This window comes from Aethalodelphis obliquidens, unplaced genomic scaffold, assembly GCF_003676395.1.
Source record: "Aethalodelphis obliquidens isolate GAN/ISIS:26980383/991018 unplaced genomic scaffold, ASM367639v1 scaffold8, whole genome shotgun sequence".
In the NCBI taxonomy this organism is placed as follows: domain Eukaryota; kingdom Metazoa; phylum Chordata; class Mammalia; order Artiodactyla; family Delphinidae; genus Aethalodelphis; species Aethalodelphis obliquidens.
In genome coordinates this window covers 38978912-39002505 of record NW_020837952.1, presented here as the reverse complement: position 1 = coordinate 39002505, position 23594 = coordinate 38978912, and the positions used below count along the sequence as shown (strand labels likewise).

The window sequence follows — 23594 nt, the reverse complement described above, 5'->3', positions numbered from 1 at the left end:
ATTGAAAAAGTTTTCAAAATATGTGCACAGAAGATACCATTTTTGTTTGTGAAGTGGCACATACAAATAGAACGTGAGTAAAGCTAACAGAAGTGAGTCGTTCTGCTGGCAGTGTGACAAGGGCTTACGTGGGTTACGATAATTTTTACAACAGTACCAAGAAGTAGGTACAGTTATCCTCATTTTATGGATGAAGAACTGAGGCTCAAACAGGGGTAAATAACTCAAGCATGATCATACCAGTAAGAAATGGAAAGGCTGGAACTTGAACCCCGATTGGTCTGCCTTCATGAGCCTTTGCCTCTAACCATGAGGCAGAACTGCAACAACCGCTGAAAGGATAGTGACATAGAAACCCAAATCTAGACACTGGTTACCTCTGGGTAAGTAGAGCGTTGGGTGCTTTATTTTTCTTCCGCTGGCTTTTTGGTATTTTCATAGCTTTTCTAAAACAAACATTGTTTTGCAGTTAAATCTAGCTACATGATGAGCAGCCTTTGTCCTGAAAAGGAGAAGATAAATCACAGTAATGCTATAACTTTCTCATTTACTCTTTGTTTTGCCCCAGGTCTGGGGAAGGGTCAGTGGTCAAGACTTGTGACCCCAGTGACAGAAACCAGTAGCAGCGCTGCATTGTAGGTCCCACGCTGCACACCCTAGAGCATGGATCTAGAATTCCCTGGCTTTCTTCCTAGGCAGGGATGATTTGAAGCAGGATGTGTTCCAACTCGAGGTCTCCGTAGAAAATATGAGGAGAGGCTCCCTTATTCCAGTTCCCCCTTCATTGTCCTAAGAGCTTCACTGGGTGCTCAGCGCTGGGCTGGGCCCTAAGACCGGTCAGACGTGGGCACTGCCCTGGAGGTGCTCAGGCTCAGGAGGACAGACTTGCACACAGAAAATGGCAGTGCTCCAGGGAGCCCTGACCTCACATGGGCCCTTCTGGAAAGAATTGACCCAGAGTCCACCCTGAGAGGCTCTAGACGGGAAGGAGTAGGTGTCCGCTGTTAAGGCTTCCTGGCCCACCTCCCTTCATGCTCACACTCTCCTGCATGAGTGTCTCCTGATAGATGTTTGTAGGATGTGATTGGGAGAGAAGGACAGGTGGTACCCATTTTTGAGGTTTTGGTTCCCCTCTGATTAGCCCTTTGATGATGTGCTTTGTATATGAGTATATGTGTGTGTATGTATCGTTACATCCTCGTGCAAAGGAAATACTAAACCCTGGGCATCACAGATAGGTCCTTTGATTTGACTCAGATGTAAGCAGGATGCTGCCGAAAAGGGAGGAACAGAGTTGTTCGTTGTCATGGCAACCAGCAGGTTTTTATAGTGGAACACTGCCTTTGTAACCCAAACCAGACACCCTTTGTTCCTAACTACAGAAAACAGACTGATGCAAACTCCAGAAATTATAGTACCATCTCTCAGTGAGGTTTTGTTTGCTTTTTGGAAACTGTCTTGCAGTGGTTTGGGTTCCTTTGTAGAATTTCACTTATGAAAGTCACCCTTTAAGTGCCTTAGGATTTTGTGAAGTCGGTACTTAGGGCTTTCGCATTATTATTACGCATCACCCTCGTTTCCACCCCCACCTCACCCCAGTTTAATCTATGTGGCCAGGATTTTTACTGATACGAGGGATTAGCCTGAGGTTGCATTTGGAGTTTGGGAGACGTTATACACTCTGTGGCACGAGCTCCTCCCTGATGAAAAGTGTACACTCTCCCTCCCCTTGAATGCGTTTGCTGTTTGACTTTGTGCGATCTTTTTTGTGCTTCGGTCTTCACCATTCATCCCTCTCTAGACTCAGCAGACACCAAGATGCTTAGAACATCTCACTCCTGCAGCCACTCTGTAGGCAGGTTGAGAGTCCACCCTTTGCTGTCTGAGAACTCCTGGAGGATTGAACCGTTATGGTTTTCTTTCAGTAGCTTTGGTGAGGTTTCCTAAACCTGGGGTACAAAAGGCCAGTGTAAGAAGAGAGCCCTTCTGCAAACAGGTGGAGCTTAACTTGGGAGAATAAGGACCTCCTTGAGTGGCTAGGCAGAGTTTTTTTGTTTTTTAGCACTTTGGGAGAAGGCAGAAACATAGGCTACACTTTACTTCCCCTAACTGCTTGGTCTGAGGTGTCCCCTTCACCCAGGACCACACCTTGAGATCGAGAGCCCTGATGGGCCTCCTTGGGTAGTAGCATCCAGGTGGGTAGTGTCTGCGTCTCCTCAGCACATGCCAGGGAAGAGGACTCACTCGGGCACCTTTGCATGGCACTGATTTAAGAATGAGCTCCCTGTAGCCCCTGGGCTGGCTTCTTCTGACCCCCTTCCACCAAGTCGGCAGCATCTCATGTGGGAGATGTCGGGCCACTGTCCACGCGTAAGCAGTACAGGTATGGGTCATGCCTGCAACAATTCTGCTTTCAGCCTAATTCAACACATACGTGTTGAGTACCTTGCTCCGTGCCCGGCATCCCAGGGAACAGAAGAAATTTCCCTACTCTCACCAAGCTTATATTCAGGTAGGTCGAGGCAGAGAGCCCAGACCAATAGGTAAATTACACGGTATGTTAAGTGGTGATAAATGCAATGTTGAGAAAGAAAGCATGGAAGAGAGGGCTGGGGAGGCCCAAGGTGTGTGTGTGTGTGGTGGGGTGTGGGTGGGATAGAGGAAAGCAGTTTCAAGTAGGAGGCTCAAGGTCAGCTCTACTCAGAGATGCCGCTGAGGATGGGCCCGAGGAAGAAAGCTATTCAGCTGTGCAGGGGATGAGCTCTCCAGGGAGAGAGAACAGCAAATGCAGACTCCCTGCAACAAGCGTGCGCCTGTTGTGTTTGAGGCACATCAAAGAGGCCACGTGGCCGGACGGTGCGAGCAAGGAGTTGAGGAATCATTTAGAACATGAGGTCCAAGAGGCAGGGGCAGGCCAGTTCATGGGGCAGTTCATGTTTAACAAGGATCACCTGGGCTGCTAGATTCAGAACAGGCCATTTTCAAGCCCTTCTTTGGCGTGTTAGAGCTCAGAGGGGCAGCTCAGTGTCAGGGCTCTGGGGACCACGGGCCTGGTTTTTAAATCCTGGTTCTGCCACTTACAAACTGTGTGGACTCATCGTAGGCAGTTTGCCCAACCCATCTGAGCATCAGTTTCCTCATGTGAAAAAATAAGTGTAATTCTTGTCTTATAAAGATGTTGAAGGCTTCTGTAAGATCCTGAACTGAAGGGGTCTTCCCTGACTCCCCTTCTCAGCTCATCCCCAGCCTGGGTGCTCCCTGACCAGACTGGTACCCAAGTCTGTTGTGAGCCTTCTTCGTGTTCTTCTCATGTGTGGTTCGCTTGTCTCTCTCCCCCTGGAAAGCGGGCAGGGATTGTATCTCCAGGGCTTCACACATAATGCACAGTATATGTTTGGATGGATAGAGAAATAGAAGGATGCAAGGAAGGAAAGAATGAATTAAGATTTCATGCATAGGTATTAGTGTAATATTTGAGTTCACACGTTCCAACAGACCGTAGGACTTTTTCTTTTCAGAGGTCAATGTTTGAGGATGTCAAATGGTTAAGGCTTTGGCTACATTTCTTATTTAAATAGATCTCATTAGGGAAGACAAGTAATGTACTCTTATTTCCATATTTTAAAATTTAAGGGACTTCCCTGATGGCACAGTGGTTAAGAATCCGCCTGCCAATGCAGGGGACACAGGTTCGAGCCCTGGTCTGGGATCCCACATGCTGTGGAGCAACTAAGCCTGTGTGCCACAACTACTGAGCCTGCGGTCTAGAGCCCGTGAGCCACAACTACTGAGCCTATGTGTCACAACTACTGAAACCCACGTGCCTAGAGCCCGTGCTCCACATCAGAAGCCACCACAATGAGAAGCCCGCGCACTGCAACAAAGAGTAGCCCCCGCTTGTGGCAACTAGAGGAAGCGCTTGCACAGCAGCGAAGACCCAATGCAGCCAAAAATAAATAAATAAATAAGTTTATTTTTAAAAAAATTATCTTCTCTCCACTTGTGTAGAGAAATGCTCATTCGAAGATCCTAACTGGTGTTTTTACTTAGGTGTTCTCTAAGAAGAAATGTTTTGTTAACAGCTTTCATCAAGAGTCTAAGGAAGTTTTCCTCCAACGTTTTATTGTGAAAAATTTCAAACAAATACGTACAAAATACAAAGGTAGTACTTGCTTCAGCAGCACATACACTAAAAAATCGGAATGATACAGAGAAAAAAATACAAAGGTAATAGCAGTTTCTATTAACATTAACTTAATATACAGATCTGAGTCACTCACAATGTTGGTATAGTAGTGACTTCAGGGCAGGTTTTTTGTTGTTGTTGTTGTTTGAGTTTGGATGACTCTACTACCTATATCATTTTCCATGATATGGAAAGGCTTAATCTGTAACTTCTCTGTGAGAAGAATTCTGTGTGACACCTTTGTTCATTGTGAGATTGTTTGACTTTCATCTGGGATTTCTGCATCATTTATATAAAAAGTCAGTGTTGAATAGGTTGAATTCTGTCCCCTCAAAGAGATGTGTTGAAGTCTGTGATAATTGTGATTTACAATAAGAAATATATATATTTGGTCTTCATCCCCGTGTTTCTGACACAAAGCTCCTAAAACCTTAGGAATTTCCTAAGTGATAAGAGTGATAAAGGTGAAATGGGTGTCTTTTGTTAATTCATATAACAAACCTCTTTCAACCACACCTGAGTTTATGTTAACTTTGGAAAGCCCCTAAAGATGGGGGCAGGTTGCCAGGGGAACTTTTAAGTCCCACTTGTGGGGAGGGGAGAAGGGCTGGAGGTTGCATTCATCACCTATGGCCAGTGATTCAATCTGTCATGACTTTGTAATGAAGTCTCCATAGAGACCCAAAAGGATGGGGTTCAGGGGGTCCCTGGGTTGGTGAACACGCGGAGGTTCTGGGAGAGTGGTGCCCAGAGAGCATGGAATATCCTTGCCCTTCCCACGTGCGTTGCCCGGTACATCTCTTCCGTCTGGCTGTTCTGAGTTACATCCTTTTATTATAAACTGGTGATCCATTAAGTAAATGTTTTCCTGAGTTCTGTGAGCCTCTCGAGCAAATTAATCAACCCGAAAAGAGGGCTGTGGGAACCTCCAGTTTAGAGCTAGTCATTCAGAAGCACAGGTAACAGTGTGGACTTGAGCCTGGTGTCTGAAGTCGGGGGAGGAGACAGTTCCAGGGACTGAGTCCTTAGGCTGTGGGATCTGATGCCATCTCCGGGTAGATAGTGTCAGAAGGAGTTGATTTGTAGGACACCCTGCTGATGGAGAAGAACCGTTTGGTGTGGGAACCTCCCCCCACCCCCAGCTGCAACACTAGGTGACCAGAAGTGTGGTAGTCCTTGTGAGTGTTTCCCGTATAATGTCCTAGCCCCCGGCTCCTCAGAACACGACCTTCCTTGGAAATAGGGTCTTTATAGAGACAACGATGTGTCAACTGAAGAAAAATGCACAGCCTGAAAGTTGAGAATTATGTTTTATTCAGCGGACTTTCTGAGGACTCAAGCCCGGGAGGCAGCCTCTCAGATAGCCCTGAGGGACTGCTGGGAGCCAGGAGGTATAGGAGTTTTTGCAACAAAAACTCGAGAATTGGACCATCAAGAGATCATAGTTAAAGAAAACCAGACATGTCAAGTTAATGAATTTAGCACTTTTCTCTTTTGGGGAAGATGGAAGAGGCTGGGCTGGTTGAAATCATTCCTTTGATATGCACTTTATCTGGGACTAGTATCCTGTTTTTCTCCATCCTGGATCCCCTCAGGGTGCGAAGTTGGGGGAGGCTGCGGTGGCTGATGGCTCACTGGCCTCTAGGTGCCCCCATCCTTTGTTTACCGATGTGGCAGTTGACATTCTTCGTCCACACATGTTAAAAGGAAGTCAGTTGTTCGGGAGGGCCTTAATCCACCATGACTGGTGTTCTTTGAAATGGGGGAATTTGGAGACAGACACGCACAGAGGAAAGATGATGTGAAGACAGAGGATTAGTGGAGGAAACTACAAGTCAAGGAATGTCTGAGAAGCTGGGAGAGAGACATGCAATGGCTCCTTCCCCAGGACGTGCAGAAGGAGCATGGCCTTGCTGGCGCCTTGATTTCAGGCCTCCATAACCGTGAGACAATACATATCTGTTGTTTTAAGCCACCCAGTTTGGGGTACCTTGTTATGGCAGCCCTAGAAAACCAGTACAGTTAGCCGACACGTTTCCTATCCACCCACGACAACTAAAGAAGTACTAATACCTGGACCCAGCGTGAGTAGAAATACAGAAAGCCTTGAAACCCCAGGATTTCGAGGTACTTGGTTAGCAGATGGTTATCTCTGTGATCCTCCAAATTATATAAATATTTTTTACCATCTAAATAAGCACATTCTTGTAAATTGTCTGTAGCAACCTCATGGAACCCCAAGAATACGTCTGTGGACCCTGTTTGGAAAACTCAGGTGTAGGAATAAGAGAAGCAGCTCAGACTTTGGTTCTGAGTTCAAATCTCATCTCTGCTACTGTGCAGTTGTGCAACCCTGATCACCTTGCATAATCTACCTGAGTCTGTTGTTGAACCTTGCACATGGCACATGTTCAGGAATCAGCTGGGGCACGGAGCCTGGGGTGAAGGGAAGAACCCAGAGAGGGAACCTGAAGAGAGTCGGCGAGAGTGGGATGGAGCTTGGCCTGGCTGACAGATGGGGTCTGATTCCCCTGTTTGGACACTACCTGAGAAGTTTCCGCCACGTGGTTTTTCCCCTCGGAAAGTCAGATTCTTTTGCTCATGGGGCAGCAGAAGAGAACCTCGGGTTCAGGCATGAGCCTTGTTTCCTTAAAAAGGTACAGAGACTCCAGAGACAAAGTAACCTGTCCAGGGTCAGGTGGTCTTGTCAGTTGGGTTATTTTTTATTCAATAGGACAACCAAAAACCGAAAAGGAGTTGTGTTGGTTTTTCCTTTTCTAAAAAAATAACAGTTTTATTGAGATATAATTCATATACCATACAACTGACCCATTTTAAAGTGTACAAGTGAATGACTTACGTATACTCACAGAGTTGTGAAATCACCACTACCGTCAATTTTAGAACATTTTCATCACCCCCAAAAGAAACTCCATATCCATGAGCAGTCATTCTCCATTTCCTCCCTCCCCAGACTCCCCAAGCCAAGGCAACCACTAATTTACGTTTTGTCTCTGTCGATTTGCCTGTTTTGGACATTTTTTGTAAACGGAATCAGATATAATGCGGTCTTTGTGTCCGGCTTCTTTCAGTCAGGATAATGTCAGGGTTCTTCCATGGTGTAGCATGTGTCAGTACTTCATATCTTTTTATTGCCAAATAATATTTCAGCGCATGGATGTATCACATTTTATTTATCCAGTTGATGGACATTTGGGTTGCGCCCATTTTTTGGCTGTTATGATTAGTGCTGCTCTACACGTGTGTACAAGTTTTTGTGTAGGCGTTTGTTTTCATTCCTCTTGAGAACATACCTAAGAGTGGAATTGCTGGGTTATATGCTAATTCTATATTTAACCTTTTGAGGAACTGCTAGAGTGTTTTCCACAGCAGCTGCGCCATCTTTTGTTCCTGCCAGCAGTTTATGAGGGTTCTGTTTTCTCCCTATCTCTGCTAACACTTATTATTATATATCTTTTGATTGCGGTCATCCTCGTGGTTGTGAAGTGGTATCTCATTATGGTTTTGTGTTGGTTTTTGAAATTTCTTTTAATGAACGTAGTTGTATTCATTATATGAGGAGATGGATAAAATACCTTTAGCTGCAAGGCTGCTATGATTAATAATACAACTTTGAAATTAACTTCCATGCTTTACCACATTCCTTCTTACTAGTCATTTCTCGAAGCTGTGTATCCAAAACCAGGGTTGGATAGAATAATTGTCGTTGAGTTTTCATGGCTTGGCTTTTACTTCGTTGCTGAAATTGCACAAGAACAAGTACCTAGAGCTTCCTGGTCCTCCCCATGCCACAGAGTCCAGGGTTGGAAGGCCTTGTCAGCAGCCAGCCTTTTGAGGGATGTAGTAGGTGTCTGGCCCATGTCAACTTAGGTAAGTGACCAGGGAGGGCATTTGCTCATGATTCTCCCAAGGGTTAGCTGCTGCTGGGTAGATGTGGTGGTTATTATAAGTGGGGACAGCCAGAACTGGCCCCTTGCTCCAGTAAAGAGAGACTCCATGCCCTCTTTACAGACAAGCTTTGTAGGCTGCAGATTTTATTGTAAAGAACAAGGAACGGAACAAAATGCAAACCACCTATGAGGCCAGAAATAGATGTTGGGTGAACAAATGATTGGCTTTGGGCTCCAGACAACATTCTAATATGGCAGCTTGGAGCAAGCTGTTGAAGCTCTCTGAGCCTTGGTCCCTTAGCTGCAAAACAGAGACAGGGAAATGCCTCTGTTGCTGGGTTCTCAGGATGACCTAAAAAGTGCACAGCTCATGGTAGGCACTCAACAAATGTTAATTCTCTTTCCTTAAGTAGCTCTGCTATTAGTCTCAGGTATTTTTCCTACAGGTTTCGTCCAGCTCCAGATACAACAGAACACAGGGTTGGTTGTACTGTTTAGCTTATCTCTTCTTTACAGAGAAATCATGAGCTCTTGGCAAAAATTAATTATTGGTGGAAATGAATATTGCAATTTGGTAGCTGCTGATTGACACATTATTTGCTAAACAGCTACTCAAATTTCAGGAAACTTACCTGGAAGGGAAAAAAAAGGAAGAAATCCTAAGACTATTTTCATCCTCTTTGCCAGGTACTTATTTATAAAACCATCTTCTTGGGAAGGTCCCAGCGGACAAATTTTTATGAAACACTGTTTAGCTTTGGCTCAGGAGTTCAAGTTAACCTGCCTGAAATAAAAGGGTTGGGTCCTTTTTGGAGCTCTTTGCCTTAGAAAATTTTTTTTTTTAAAGGGCTGTTCTTTTGGTCACTAGATCTTTTTTTAGACCTTCGGGGCAGTCATAGTAACAGGCTCCATGTCTGATTGGGTTCCATGGCAACAAAGGGTTGTGACTTTATTAGGGGAGGATGGAGCATGCCAAGAAAGATAAAAATCAGAGTATGGAAAATGTCTGACCAGATGAATGTGTTTTTTGGATGCTGTGCCCTGGAACAGAAAGGTTTCCCAAACTGGCATCAGTCTCCATTACAAATTTCAATCTCACTGGGTTATCATTAGGTCAGAGGGGTCAGTGCTTATTTCCAAAAGATCTGTCTGCATCTTTGCTTTTTATTCACTCATTCATCCTTTTCTGTATCTTGGTTTTTTTTGTTTTGTTTTGTTTTTTGAATCAAAACAGCAATGTTGTAAGAACCTAGCGGGAGAGAATTCTGACTTCAAAGGTAGAAAAGAAATTTAGCACATTCTTTGTGGAACTGATTACAGCTGTAAATTGTGAGACCTGTGGGAGGACCAATTAGAGGCAATTATAACTTGATTGAACCCTCCCTGAATTAAAGCTTGCTGTGTGCTTTCCAAGCTGGGGGTTTAGTTTCCCATCATTGTTTCTTGTTGATCGGTTTAGAGATACTGGTTTCAGGGCAAGGTTGTGGAATCTCTGTAGGAGCTGTCTTCTTCTCTCTCCCAACAGCAAGGTGCAGGCTGTTGCTATAAATGAAAGTGTGATTATTAGACTTCTTTTGCTAAAGTTTCTAATATTTGATCAAGAAGTAGTGAGATCGGAGGACTTTGAATCTCCCTCACCTGGTTATAAATGTGTGGGACTGTATTTCCTTTTCTATCAGATGTGCTGTTTTATGTGTCCCCTCATCCTGATACTGAAAGTGAAAGAAAGTGAAAGAAACCCTAAGCGGCAGGTAGCTAGTTGTTGGACAGCCTTATAGCAATAGTTATTCTTTAAACCAGTGGCAGGTAATGACACACCCTCTGCCTTCAGACTTCATTAGTCACTTACTTGGGGCTTCATCATGGTGAATCAGAAATTTCATAGGTACTCATGATAAACATAATAATAAGTAATATTGATATAAGAGGCGAGAAATAGATCACCAGGTTTCAGGTGTCCCAGCTATGATTAATCAGCTGGTAAGCCCTTGGGAAACTTATTTAACACCTTGAGCCTTGACTTCCTTATCTTAAAATGAGTTTGACTGGAATTGGTGATTCCCAGAATTCCCTGTTTATGAGAACAACCTGGGTCACTGGTTTAACATCTAGAACCTCTATTAGAGATTCTGATTCACTAGGTCTAGGGTGGGGCAAGGACAGCAGGGGCCCTAGGTGATCTTACAGTTGGATGTTCAGGAAATACCAGAAGAGCTCGGTAGTTGTCAGACTTTATTTGGACATGAGAATGGGGTGGGGGTGGGAGGGAGAAAGGAGGATGTGTTTTCAGGTGATCGCAGTCTACACTACGCGAGGTCCCTTCCAGCCCCAAAGGTGGCTTTTCTACATGTTCCCCCCCGCCGTACCCCACCTCAGATAAGCCAGAAGCTTTGATGGGAGGGCCTGGTGGGTTCTGCTTACAGCCAGCGCTGGCTCCAAACTCCATATCAGTGTTCGAAAAAAATTGTTTTAAAATCGTGGCGTGATGCGATAGTGAACACCTTTGTTTATAGAATTTTCTACTCTGTCATGTGTAGTTTCGTTTGGATAAGACACAGTGTTTGCTAAGCATGGTTACTTCTGGTGTGCGTGAGGTAGGACCAGCAGTGTAGAAATTACCTGGAGAGCTGGTTAAAAAATATAGGAATTGGACTCCCAGACCCAGAGAGTCAGTAAACCCTATCTGGAGCTTGAGCATCAGTCTTTTTTTTTTTTTTTTTTTCTTTCCAAGGTTTTGACAAAAGTTGTGGGCTCCTCCCAACCTCACCCCAATTTCCAGAGTAAAACTAAGCTTAAGTGTCAGCACACATGTTTAGCACAAGGGTGATGGTTAAATGGAGCCACTTAGATTATGGAAGAGTCTATACCACATACAGCAGGTACTTTGGAGAAAAGAAGCCTGGTCTTCTGAGAGGCTAAGACAAGGGTTCCTAAAGTGTAATGATGAGATCATTACCTGCTGGAGCAAACACATTTTAACGTATATCCCCTCTATAGAGTTTCTGTTTGTTCCTCGTTCTATTTCCTTTTTAACGAAGATTGAATGACATTGTTAAATGAAGTGTCTTGTAGATCATCCATGTAAGCCCAAATTATGAAGGTTCACTTTGTTTTCCTATTAACTAGCTACACTTAAAAAGTGCAAGTTCATAGGAAAAAAATCCCATAGTACTAAAGGGCACATGGTAGAAAATGCAGTCTCTTTCCAACTTCTCATCCTTATCCCCAGAGATAAGTGATGTTAAGTTTCTTATGTATCTTTACAGAAATGTTCTCTCAAACAATGTTCTCACAAAACCTATATATATCATTTATTTAACCAGTCTCCTACTGATAATACAATTTAACTTCCTTCTAGAGTGCTTTTTTCCATGTTTGTTTTGCCTCGTAATACTGTAATGAGTATTTTTGTACATCTTTTTTTCTGTAACCGTATATGGATAAATTTCTAAAAGCAAAATTGTTGGGTTAAAGGGCATGTGTCTTTTAAATAGGGATAGATGGGAACAAGATGTCCTTCCAGAGGGTTGTACCAGTTTACCGGGGAAATCTTTTATTTTCAAAAGGCTTTCCTGCCCCAGTTGGTTCTGATGCAGCAGATAAGCAGCTAACTCTCCTTGTTTACTCAAAACCTGTGTCACCAGGGCCTCTGGTTGAAGGAATTAAATGAGATATTTCTTGAGAAAGAGAATAATTAAAAAGATATCTCAGGTTTTCAGAGGGAGAAGAGAATAGAGAATGGCTTGGCAAAGCAAGTGACTAACCCTCCATTTGCCAGGAGAGGGGCTTTGGATCACACGAGCTCACAGAACCTGAACTGGGTTGGGAAGCGAGTCAGGCAGCCCTGCAGCAGAATGTGATAATGAGAAAATCATGCTCTAGATTATGGTAAACCATTTCCTGGATCTGACCTGCTCCTTCAGTAGATGCCGTAGGGCAGTTTTGGGTGAAGCATTGTGATGAGATGCTCTTCATTTTAAACACGTCTATTGGCAGTCATGGTGTAGTAGTTAGGTGTGTGTAATGTGTGTTTCAAAGTAACGTCTAAATGGAAAGAATTACATCTCAGTAGTCTGTCAGTCAGATGTGTGTGCATCTCCTTAATGCAGGTCAGGAGCCAGGTGGCAGGGGGATTGTGCTGGTTTAGTGGCAGTTGCCGTACGGCCTGGCTCTGTCTCTCTGCCTTCATTTTACCTCCTAGTGACAGCAAGATAGGAGAGGATCTTATAGACACACAGAAAATTAGTTGAGTCTATTCAAATCTGGGAAGTTCAAGTCCATTCAAGGCAGGGAGGGATTGGGGGGTATCTCGGAGGGGGTCGGTATGTCAGTGAGGAGTCAGAATCTTAGATATTGGCTAAAGAGGGATGGCCGGCTGTATTGTGTGAGTTTAAAGGGAGCCATCCGGAGTCCGGACAATCTAAGAGCAGCAAGAACCTCGGGTTAGGGCTGGGCATGTTGGGGAGAGGGATACATGTTCTTGCTCAGCGCGTAGGTACCCAAGTGCCCTCTAAAATTGGTCATGCTTGAGCCATACCACCTGTGGCCGAGTCGAAGGCAGCTGGGAATTAAACAAGTCCCGAAGACCATAGCTGTGAATTGGATCATTCTCTGTCTTGAATCAGAATAGTTAAATGAGCCAAACAACTAGAGAACTTTGAGACAATCGTAAAACAAATTTATATTGGAAACCTGTGAGAAATTTTTGGAGATGTTTATGACTAGACACAGAACATGAAGTAGGTATGCTAAACTAGGCTGTCGATGAAAGAATGAGAATATCTAAAGCTACCAGGGAAGGATCAGGAAGCAAGGAAGAGGTGATCGTTAATGTGTTTCAGCCAAGTAAGTTGGAGATGAAATAAAATATCCAGTGACCAAGATGTTTTCAGACTAGGGAGGCAGCCATAAAAATGGGTAAGACAGGGCTTCCCTGGTGGTTCAGTGGTTAAGAATCCGCCTGCCAATGCAGGGGACACGGGTTCGAGCCCTGGTCCGGGAAGATCCCACATGCCGCAGAGCAACTAAGCCCGTGCGCCACAACTACTGAGCCTGTGCTCTAGAGCCCGCGAGCCACAACTACTGAAGCCCTTGTGCCACAACTGCTGAAGCCCGCGTGCCTAGAGCCTGTGCTCTGCAACAAGAGAAGCCACCACGATGAGAAGCCTGCACCCCGCAACAAAGAGTAGCCCCCGCTCACTGCAACTAGTGAAAGCCTGCGTGCAGCAGCGAAGACCCAATGCAGCCAAAAATTAAATAAATGAATAAATAAAATTTTTAAAAATGGGTAAGGCAAATTAGAGCCTAAATTTGAAGGCAAAACCAGGAGAAAACTGAACAAGCTTGGCTATGTGGAGTTGAATTCTGTGTGCCTTAGTGGTCAGTATGATTTTTAAATCTTATTGTAGTTTTTTTTTTGTTAATATTTATTTAGGCTGCTCTGGGTCTTAGTTGCGGTATGCAGGATCTTCATTGTGGCCCGTGGGATCCTTAGTTGCAGCATGTGGGGTCTTTTTTTTTTTTTTTTCTTTTAATTGCGGCATGCATGCGGGATCTAGTTCCCCGACCAGGGATCAAAACCCGGGTCCCCTGCATTGGGAGCACAGTCTTACCCACTGGACCACCAGGGAAGTCCCTTATTGTAGTTTTTTTCTGTTTGTTTGTTTAATTTGGCTGTGTCGGGTCTTAGTTGTGGCACATGGGATCTTTGTTGCGGCACACGGGCTCTTCATTGTGGTGCACAGGCTTCTCTCTAGTTGTGGCACACGGGCTCAGTAGTTGCAGCGTGCAGGCTTAGTTGCCCTGTGGCATGTGAGATCTTAGTTCCCTGACCAGAGATCGAACCTGAGTCCCCTGCATTGGAAGGCAGATTCTTAACCACTGGACCAGCAAGGAAGTCCCCCTTATTGTAGTTTTTAAATGTCCATTTAAGAGTTATAAATAGAAAAAGCAAAATGAGCCTAACAAAGAAAGTATATATTTCTTATTATATACAGAGTATACTGTTGATTTAAAATTTGGTTTAAGGCAAGATCCATTTGCTAGAATTCATTATTTAAAATTTAATTTAAGACCTTTACTTGAACTGAGCCAGAGGATAGAGGCTGTGTAAATACTAACATCAGTAGACACTCTTCCTCTTAAATATTACGGTATAGTTTTACGCAAAGAGTAAAGTTCTGTTACTTTGACAGGGCTTTATTAGACCCGACAAAATTTTCTTTCTTTTGCGAACCCCCATTGCCCTTTTCTCCCCCCATCACACCCCCAACACAGAATTAAATCAGTACCGTATAAACCACATAACCATTTTGAGATCTTTGCGTTAGTTATTTAATGTCAAGGGCAAGAAACCCTGGTCTCCTAGACTCATTCTGGCCTGAGTTTTTCATTTGACTTATGGCAGTTCAAATATTTGAGAATCTCTTCATGCCAGGAAGGTCAAAGGGGATTCAAAGACTGGTGACTGACAGCAAGGCAACTTGTAATCTGTTACAGAGGTTAGTACTCAAATTATTATAATAAAAAGCAGTATATGATCACAAAAGGGCAAGAGAAAAATATTTAATATTTGTGTCTGGCCTGACAGAAGGTTCTTTACTGATCTTATTACATTCCAGGAGGAATTTCCTCATATGAGACTACAGTCTCAAAAAGGTTAATTTACTTGCCGGAGGTCATACAGCTGCTAAGTGGCAGACTGGGGATTTGATCAGGTCTGCCTGACACGGAAGTATCGGTGAGCTGCCCCAAGGCACTGTCACTGATGGGCTCCAGTTCTCTTTCTTAAGCCCCGTCTCTCTGAGTGCCCCTCTGGACACCTGTGCTTAAATGTCCCACAGGAGCCTCGGATTCATTGTGTCTGATGCTGAATCCTCCGCTACCCCAAATCTCTTCCTTCTCCTACCTCTCCTCAGTTGCCTGCCTTGTGCTTGGCTTGATCTTTTGGCCACCAGAAGGGATGAAACAAGTGGGGTTTTCCGTGACTCTGCCGTTCACCCCCCCATCCGATTGGTATCACGTCCTTTTGATGCTGCCTCCTTTGTCTGCCTCAGACGCTGTTCCTTTCCCAGGACCACCCTGCATCCAGCCGTCACCAGCTCTCGCCTTAGATGACTACAGCTGGCTCCAGTCCGCTCCACTGAGATGCATTTGCTCTCCTGCTTTTTCAGAAGGACTTGTCTGAAACAGGGATCTGATTATCCTAATCCCTTTAGCGGCTGCCACCTGTCCTATCAGCTGAAATCTAAACACCTTGGCGTGATGTAACTGGAGCCCTCAAAATGTCATCCCTGTCTGCTGACCCAGTTCTTCTCCTGCCTCCTTTGCCGTGCCCAGTACCCTTCACGTCTTCACATGCCGTCTGGCCGAATGAATCAGAGCGCACTACCTGAAGCACCTTCTGACTGACAAGTCTCTTTCTTCCTGCCTTGCACCAGCCTTGTTTCCTCTCCTGCCTTCCTCCCCCTCCTCTGCGCCCCCCACCCTGGCTACCCCTCCCAAGTGCTGCCTTCTAGCACCGTGTACACCTCCTATGGCACTCATCCCTTTGCAACTCCAGCACGCCTCGCTGCGTCTGAGACTCGAAGGCACCGGCGAGCATGTGTCTCATGAATGAAGCAACAGAGGAAAGAGTCTCCTGACCCCACTCACTGCCCTTCCCTATGCGCTTGGACCGCTTACCGCTCGCCCTGCCTTCATCCATGTTGGGGTTTCCTGTGCTCGGTTCACTGCTTTGCATTGGCTCTGCCCAACTGGAGTTTGTTGAATTGAGCCTGTTTCCTAGTCGGTAAATCAGGAGTGCCAGGCTGGACATCCTCTAAGGTCCTCTCCCACCCCCAGAGTTGTGTGACAACAGGACTTTGTTCTAGTCTGCCTCTCTCCAAATATACAGAATGCATATCTTTTCTTCTGACAGTACCAAGAGCCCGTTTGTCAGCAGTGGGTTGAATACAGTGTATTATTGCGGGCAGTAGCATTGGTTACAGTGCAGGGTGTGGAGTTTCTCAGAGACAAACACGGGAATACCCCGAGATACGTGAGCAGTATCTCCAAAGCTCAGGGTGAGTCATGGTAGGAGCTGTTTGACTATCCAGCCTGCCTGCCTTACAGGCTCAGATGCCTCTCAGACAGGGTGGGGAGTGAACTGTTTGCTGATCCCAGTCTGCTCCCTGATTTGTGGTGCGGCGTTTGGTAAGTCTCCTCCCCGCTCTGCGGTTTCAACCAGGCTGTGTAAATATGTATCGTAGAGCTGTGTAGTAATTCGTATCCTATGAGATGCTTGAAAGACATACAGGTTATTTGGGGGCTTTTAATAGTTGTCTTTATGCTTGGCCGAGTCCTTCCGTAATCTCTCACTGGATTTCTAGATACTTAAACTGCTGAAACTCCGAATGAGCCACCAAAATCCTTATCGTTCGGTCCTTTAAAAATGTAAATTCAGTGAGTTTGATTTAAGAGGTGAGCAAGTATCTGACTGAGTAGGAGCCTGCCGGCTACTGGCTGGAAAAGAGCCAGTTCTCCTCTTACTTCCCTGTCATTTTGAAAGTGATCCCGGGTCTGACCAGGCGGAGTTGGAGTCTAACGTTGTACTTTAACACCCGGTCTGTTGACAAGCGGACATCCCTCCTTGAAACTTCAGACTCCACAGAACTGACTGCGAGACAGCGTGTGGTGTGGTGGCTGTGGTTGGGAGAGCAAGCAGCGGAGGGGGAGCGTCGTGATCTGAAGAATCAGGGCTCCCCCGCCGGCTGTCCTCAGCCACCCCGTGGTGGTGGATGCAGTGCCCCCTGTGGGACAGAGAAGGTTCCACATCACCTCAACTCTGCCTATAAGAGCTGCTTGAGCTCATGGGAAATCCGTATGCAATTTGTGGTTGTGTGTGTGCATTTGTGTCAGCGAAGACTTTGGGATATTGCTGCAAAATAAATAGTCTTTCATTTCCTGGACGTTAAAATATTTTGAACACTTTTATGAATTCAGGTCATTTTCCCCCCAGTTAGTTCTGTATTAAATGTTTACCTGGAATGTCACAAGGGTGGGCTTGTTGTTGATAAGGATCCCCAACCTTTGGAAACAAACAGCTTGGGTGGGGGGGGTGAGGGGTATGGAGAGTTGGAGGAGTTTGCTGCTTATTGTGTGATCCTTTGAATCTTGGAGATTAAATTTCTGTTGTTAAAAAAAAATTGGAGGGCTAGTTGCAAAAATAATTGGAGGGCTAGTTGTTCTGACAGCAGAGCATCTTAATAGCCTCATAGCATTGTGAGCGCAGTGATTGACAGAGATTGATGTGCACGGTTTCAGTTGGAATGAAAGGGAGAAATTACCACGCAAACTGCTAGAGCACAGCTTGTGAAACAACTATAGCTGCCGTCTGTGCAAGGCTAGGAATGGGTCTCTTCTTGCCAGCCGCCGGTTGACGGGCTCTTCTGGAGAAGCCCTTGCAACGCCGGCCAGCCGCTCCCCCCAGGCTCTTCCTCCTCTCTGTTCCCCTGTTGCGGCCACTGAAGAGCTCAGTCGGTTACCTAAAGTACAAACATGGGTTGTTTGCAGGCTGCCTGGCGGTTACTTTGTAGCCTGGGGGGAATTTGGGGCTCTCTCCTGACTACATCCTTCACATTCCAGGGTGTGAGCCACTGAGGATAATGACCCAGGGAGACTTAAGTCTGGACCTATTTATTGCAGGAGGTGGCCTGAGGGCCTTTGAATCCAGGTCACAATTTAAGTAGGGCCTCAAATTTAGATTTTAACATTATTACCCAAAGAGTTAAGTATAGACCCAGAGATAAAAGCAATGGGATTAAAAGAAGATGTTATTTATCATATAACTTAAACGTGTACACACACGCACACACGCACACTCAGTTTATTTTACTGTGTAATTTATTCCATAGTTTTTATTTTTAAGTGTTTGTAAAATATTATATATAGAAGATATTCTATTTTAGAAAGTAACATGAAACACCCCTGCACCTAAAACCCAGGGCAGGAAATCAGACTTGACCCTCTGACCTTTTCCCTGATTCATATCCCGCTATCACAAGCCTCCTCACCCAGGAGGGGATGCTGTCCCCAGGTTTGTGTTAACCGTCCCCTTGCTTTTTCTCTATCGTTTACTACCTGCGTGTTTATACCTAAACAAGAGTTTGCCAGCATTTGAACTTTATAAAGTGGAGTTCATACTGCATGTGTTCTTCTTTGACTTGCTGCTTTTAAAACTTATCCACTTTAAGTCTTGAAGCTCTGGTTCATTTCATTCCACTGTACAGAGGCACACAAGGTACGTGTATCCATTCTATTGCCTGTAGACCTTTGGGTTATTTTGGGTGGTCGTTACTGTTGTTTTCTGTTGTGGACGTTGCTGCTATGAATATTTTTCATGCACTGTCCTAACGTGGGCACTTGTTCTTAGGAATGGAATTTCTGGGTCTCTAGAGCTTGTGTATGTTCAAATGCCAAACAATTTTTCATGTTTTAAGAATTCAGTAAATGTAAACATTTCAGATATATCTTGGAATCCAATTCCATTGCTTCATTTAAAAATAAATGCTAGGACCATCAAAAAATTTTTTAATGGAAGTAGTCCTGCCTTGTTTTGGGTCCTGAGCAACTTCAACCTTAAGGAGATAGCTTTAATGCTTTTCGTAGCTGTTACAGAAACCATTTTTGAAGGGCAAAAATCAACCTTTAGAACCTGAGAATCACAAATAAAACAATCTAGCCCTCCAGAGTCACATGAGCCACATGTAAACTGTCACTCGATGGACCCTGTGAGTCTGTTCAGCTACCACAGGTGAGTGAATACGTAGAGTTGGCTCTCCAACCCTGTGAATGCAAAACCATTTAACATACGGGACTTGGGCATCATGAGGGGTGCCCCTGGAACCATTCCTTACGATGCCAAGGGACACCTGTATATGCCTGTCACACACTGGTGTCATCCGCGTCTGTGGTGGTCTCAGTGAAGACCCTCTGTGGGAAAAATCATTGCCCACATGGAATAGATTCGAAGCTGTGAGCATTAGGAAACTGAGTTCTCAATAGAAATGTTTCAGTAGGATTTGTCCCTTGAAGAGATGGTATTTTGGTTACATCATATAAAAGTGGTGTAACATTAGTATACATTATTTTTTATGGGATTTTCGTTTGAAAACTGCTAATTATGACTTGGTAATTCCAGCTTAGTTCCACAACTTTTTTTAAAGAACTACCTTTTGAGACGTGGTCTTACTTCCTTGGGAAATTGGATTTAAAAGCCCTCTTTTCAGTAGGGAGTAAAAGTAATTACGTAAACTAAATCAAGTTAGTTTGAGTTACAAAAATACTATCCTGAATATTGAGGCCAGTTATTTTGCTATTATTATTAAAATCACAGGTCCTAAGAGGAAACAAAGAAGTATGTTAAGTGAGCTAATGAAATTTTGTAGGTATTTGCTTTGAGGTTGCAGACTCAACCTCAAAGTGGGTTTAAAAAAAATATGACATGGGCTTCCCTGGTGGCGCAGTGGTTGAGAGTCCGCCTGCCGATGCAGGGGACACGGGTTCGTGCCCCGGTCCGGGAAGATCCCGCATGCTGCAGAGCGGCTGGGCCCGTGAGCAATGGCCGCTGAGCCTGCGCGTCCGGAGCCTGTGCTCCGCAACAGGAGAGGCCACAACAGTGAGAGGCCTTCCTACTGCAAAAAATAAATAAATAAATAATAAAAATTAAAAATATATGACAATACAAGGTGGGGAAAAACCAAACTATACCAAAAAGAGAATATAAAACAAAAAGTATCTCTGGTCCCAGATTCCCAATCCTATTCCCCAGAGGTAATTACCATCCACAATTCCTAAGACATCCTTCTAGAAATTTCTCTACAAATAGAGTACACTTGTATCACATTTATATAGACCCCACCACTGCCCCTCTTTTAAAGCGCAAATGAGTGTGTACTATAGATATATAGCTCTGTATCTTTCTTGCTTAACAATTTAGTTTGGACAGCTTCCCGTAGTAGCCAGTTGAGATCCACCTCTATTTTAGCGTCTGCATTGTTTTCCATTGTAATAGTTTTTTAAGTGGCTCTCCATTAATGGATATCTAAGCTGATTCCAGAATTGGAAACGTAATGGTGGTGGTAGTGGTGATGGTGGTGATTAAGGCAGACTGTCCTGTTAGAAGAAGCAAAGATTAGGAGAAGGAGGCAAAGACATAAATATTTTCATCTTCACTTCTGTTCTTTAAATCTCTCAAAATTTTTTTTTTTTTTTACCTGTTTTAATGTGTTTGGAGAACTGTATGGAAGCTGAAGAGAACAAGTTTTTTTTCTGCTTGCCTTTCCTTCCTTGTGATGGTCATAGTGCTGGAAGAGATTGCGATATTTAAGGATATGAGGGAAAGGAATGTGTTTACAATTTGTTGGCTAAAGAGCTGGGAGATTCCAGTCCTCTTCTCTCCTACTTCTAGTGCAAACAGCACCTTATTGTAACAGGAGTATTTCTCATAACCTGATTAGCAAACCTTTCTTAAGATAATTAATCTCTTGGGACCGTGGAGGACTTTCATTAAACAGAGCTTATCATTGCATTAATATTTCTCTAAAGGTGTTGGTTGCCTATCCAAACACCATTTTCCTTCCCTTTCTGCCTGGCTGGCAGAGCCCGTACAGTAGAGGCTGAAAATGTTAGATACTGCTTCCACAGCCTCCCTTGCAGCTAGCGCATGGACGTATGACTCAGGCCCGGCCAGAGGGACCTAAGGAGAAATCTGCTGAGGAGTTTCTGGAAAATATTTTCCTTCCTAACAAAATATGAAAGAAGAGCAGTATTCTCATATATAGCCAGAAATTGTCTACATGTGATTCTTAAAACTGCAGTAGCTCATTTGCCTCCATGAGAGAACTTGCAAATGCCCTGAAGACAGTATAATGAAGAATTGACAAGAGCTTGGATCTTTGATAACATTCTTTTTTTATTTATTTATTTTAATTTATTTTTGGCTGAGTTTGGTCTTCATTGCTGCACGCGGGCTTTCTCTAGTTGCTGCGTGTGGGCTTTCTCTAGTTGTGGCGAGCGGGGGCTACTCTTTGTTGCGGTGCGCGGGCTTCTCATTGCGATGCCTTCTCTTGTTGTGGAGCACGGGCTCTAGGCGCATGGGCTTCAGTCGTTGTGGCCCACAGGCTCAGTAGTTGTGGCTCTCGGGCTGTAGAGTGCAGGCTCAGTAGTCGTGGTGCGCAAGCTTAGTTGCTCTGCAGCATGTGGGATCTTCCCGGTCCAGGGCTCCAACCCAGTATCCCCTGCATTGGCAGGCGGATTCTCAACCACTGCACCACCAGGGAAGCCCCCTGATAACATTTTTAAGCCACCAAATTAGCCCTGTCCGCTGATCTTCTTAGTTTGTTACATCATAAGTGCCCTTATTATTGAACGTCTTTTATCCAGTTACTGAAATTATCCTACCTGATGTGGAAGTTTATCCATAGGAAATGCTGTCAAAGTAGAGAACTCAGTTATAGGACAGTTGAGTGCCTACTGTGTTCAAGAGGCAATATGAGGCTGTGGGACTGCAAACAAGGGGGAAAAAGAATAAGGCAACTAATGATATGAGGCAGTAATGAATTTAGTGCAACCAGAGGGACTCAGACAGTAAGAGCAGCAGGGGTTCTGAGTAAGCACTGTTTACTAGATTGGAGGTGATAAGAAACACCTCTGTGTGGAAGAGGTTAAACTGAGTCAGACTCTGAAGGAACCCCAAGGTTTTGGTAAGTAGAGAGTTGGGGATGGTATTCCAGGAAGCCTGAAGTTTTAGAAAGAACATAGGCTATGGAATCAGACCTGAGCTGGAGCTTAGGCTCATCACTCACTAGTTTGTGAACTTGTCAAAGTCTCTGATTTCTTTGATACTCATCATGATAGACTAAACATAACTTGTAGGATTGGGGTGGGGATTAGAGACAAAATATGTCAAACATCTGTCATGCTGACGGGCACGTGGCAGGCACCAGGTAGATGGTGGAGGTGGAAGGTGTGGCTGGACTGCATGTTGTGGGGTGCGCATGAACAAAGGTAAGGTGAGTTAGTAGAAGTGATCTGGGTATGTTGTTCTTGATCTGGTCAGAGATCACTGGATCAGGTCATTTGGTCTAGGAAAGAAGGTGTGTGTACAAAATCTGGAGAGAGACAGGATTGGGTCAAGACATGGAAGACCTTGACTTTTCAAGTAATGGAATTTGGACCTCATCCTATAGACAACTGCGGTGACCATTGACGGCGGGGCAGCCTGGAGACAGTGAGATGAGTTAAGAGATGGTTACAGGAGTCCAGATATGCAGTATAGAAAACCTGAACCGAGCAGGTATCAGATGTTGGAAAGAAAGGAAGGGTTAGGTGTTAGGAACATAAAAAAAGAAAGAGAACTTAGTGATGTGTGAGGCAAGGGGGAGGAAAGACTTAGTAGTGAGCCTCAAAAACCTGAATGCCTGTCGGTTGTTCAGTGTGAAATTCAGAACTGACTTGGAACACTTTCAGATAATCATATCCTAGGTTGGGGCAAGAACATTTGGCAAGATTTATCGAAATTTTCAATGAAAGATGCTATATTAGTGGTAAAAAAATGATAATGCCCAACTCTGCTTGTCATTTAATTCTTGCCTAATTATATTCATCACTTTCCCACTGTTTATATATAATATTTGGTTTCTTTGAAGGATGTGATACTTAATAAAATAAACATACCCTTGCCTCTGATTAGATATGATTGAACACTTTGAGTCAGCCCTGTAATATGAAGTATACGTTCAGTAATTGTTGACTGCATGTTAACCTAGTATGAAAAGCAGTTGAGCAAAATTTTCTGACACAGGGATTATGGTCCTTGCAGATACATTTACAGTGGCCTTATTAATAAAACATCAGTCAAAGGAACATCTAAAGTAAGGATGACATCACAGGCATCATCAAGTATAGAAATCAAAGAAGTTTCAGTTCATCAAATTCAATAACGTCTTGGGCTGAATGAGGTTTCATAGTGTTCTCAGTTGGTGAATCTTGAACAGATGGTTCTCTAACATTTTGGAATGCTGAATAAGGTAGATGGACTGAGTCAAATTAATAAAGTGTACCACACTGGAGTATTAGTGTGTAGTTAGCAGCCCTTGGAGTCTTATTAGTTCATCAGCTTTCCCAAAGTAAGGCAAAAGAAAACCCTACCATTCATATATCTTAGGGAAGTAGGCACTCTTCCATTTGGGCACAAAGTTAATGTTTTCCAATGGTAATTCTGCACAAGGCAGTTCTGTAATCAGCTCAGAGCAGGTGTCCTGTCTGAGAGTTTTTGCAGTCTCGTTGGGAAGTTAGGGCACTAAGCCAGGTACAGGCCCATGATTTGGTTCCAGTTCCCAGTAAAGAGAGAAAAAAAGCATCTGTCATTGAAGCTTTCCCAAACTACCTTCTATCCTTCACAGGCTTTTTTTTTTTCCCTTTTACAAATCTAATTTGGATTTTTAAATATTTTTCCT

General features: G+C 44.2%; 1 protein-coding gene across 4 annotated transcripts in view; it reads left to right on the top strand.

Annotated features, from left to right (window-relative positions):
- Nucleotides 1-23594, top strand: part of TMCC3 (transmembrane and coiled-coil domain family 3) — a 119131-nt gene that overhangs the window by 14882 nt on the left and 80655 nt on the right. The window contains exon 1 of one of the 4 annotated variants that reach the window (XM_027107206.1): nt 15994-16290. The exons of the other annotated variants lie outside the window; for them this stretch is intronic. The gene's annotated coding sequence lies outside the window, so the exon portion shown is untranslated. Of the gene's footprint in view, nt 1-15993; nt 16291-23594 lie in introns of those variants that run through there. 4 annotated transcript variants of the gene reach the window in all.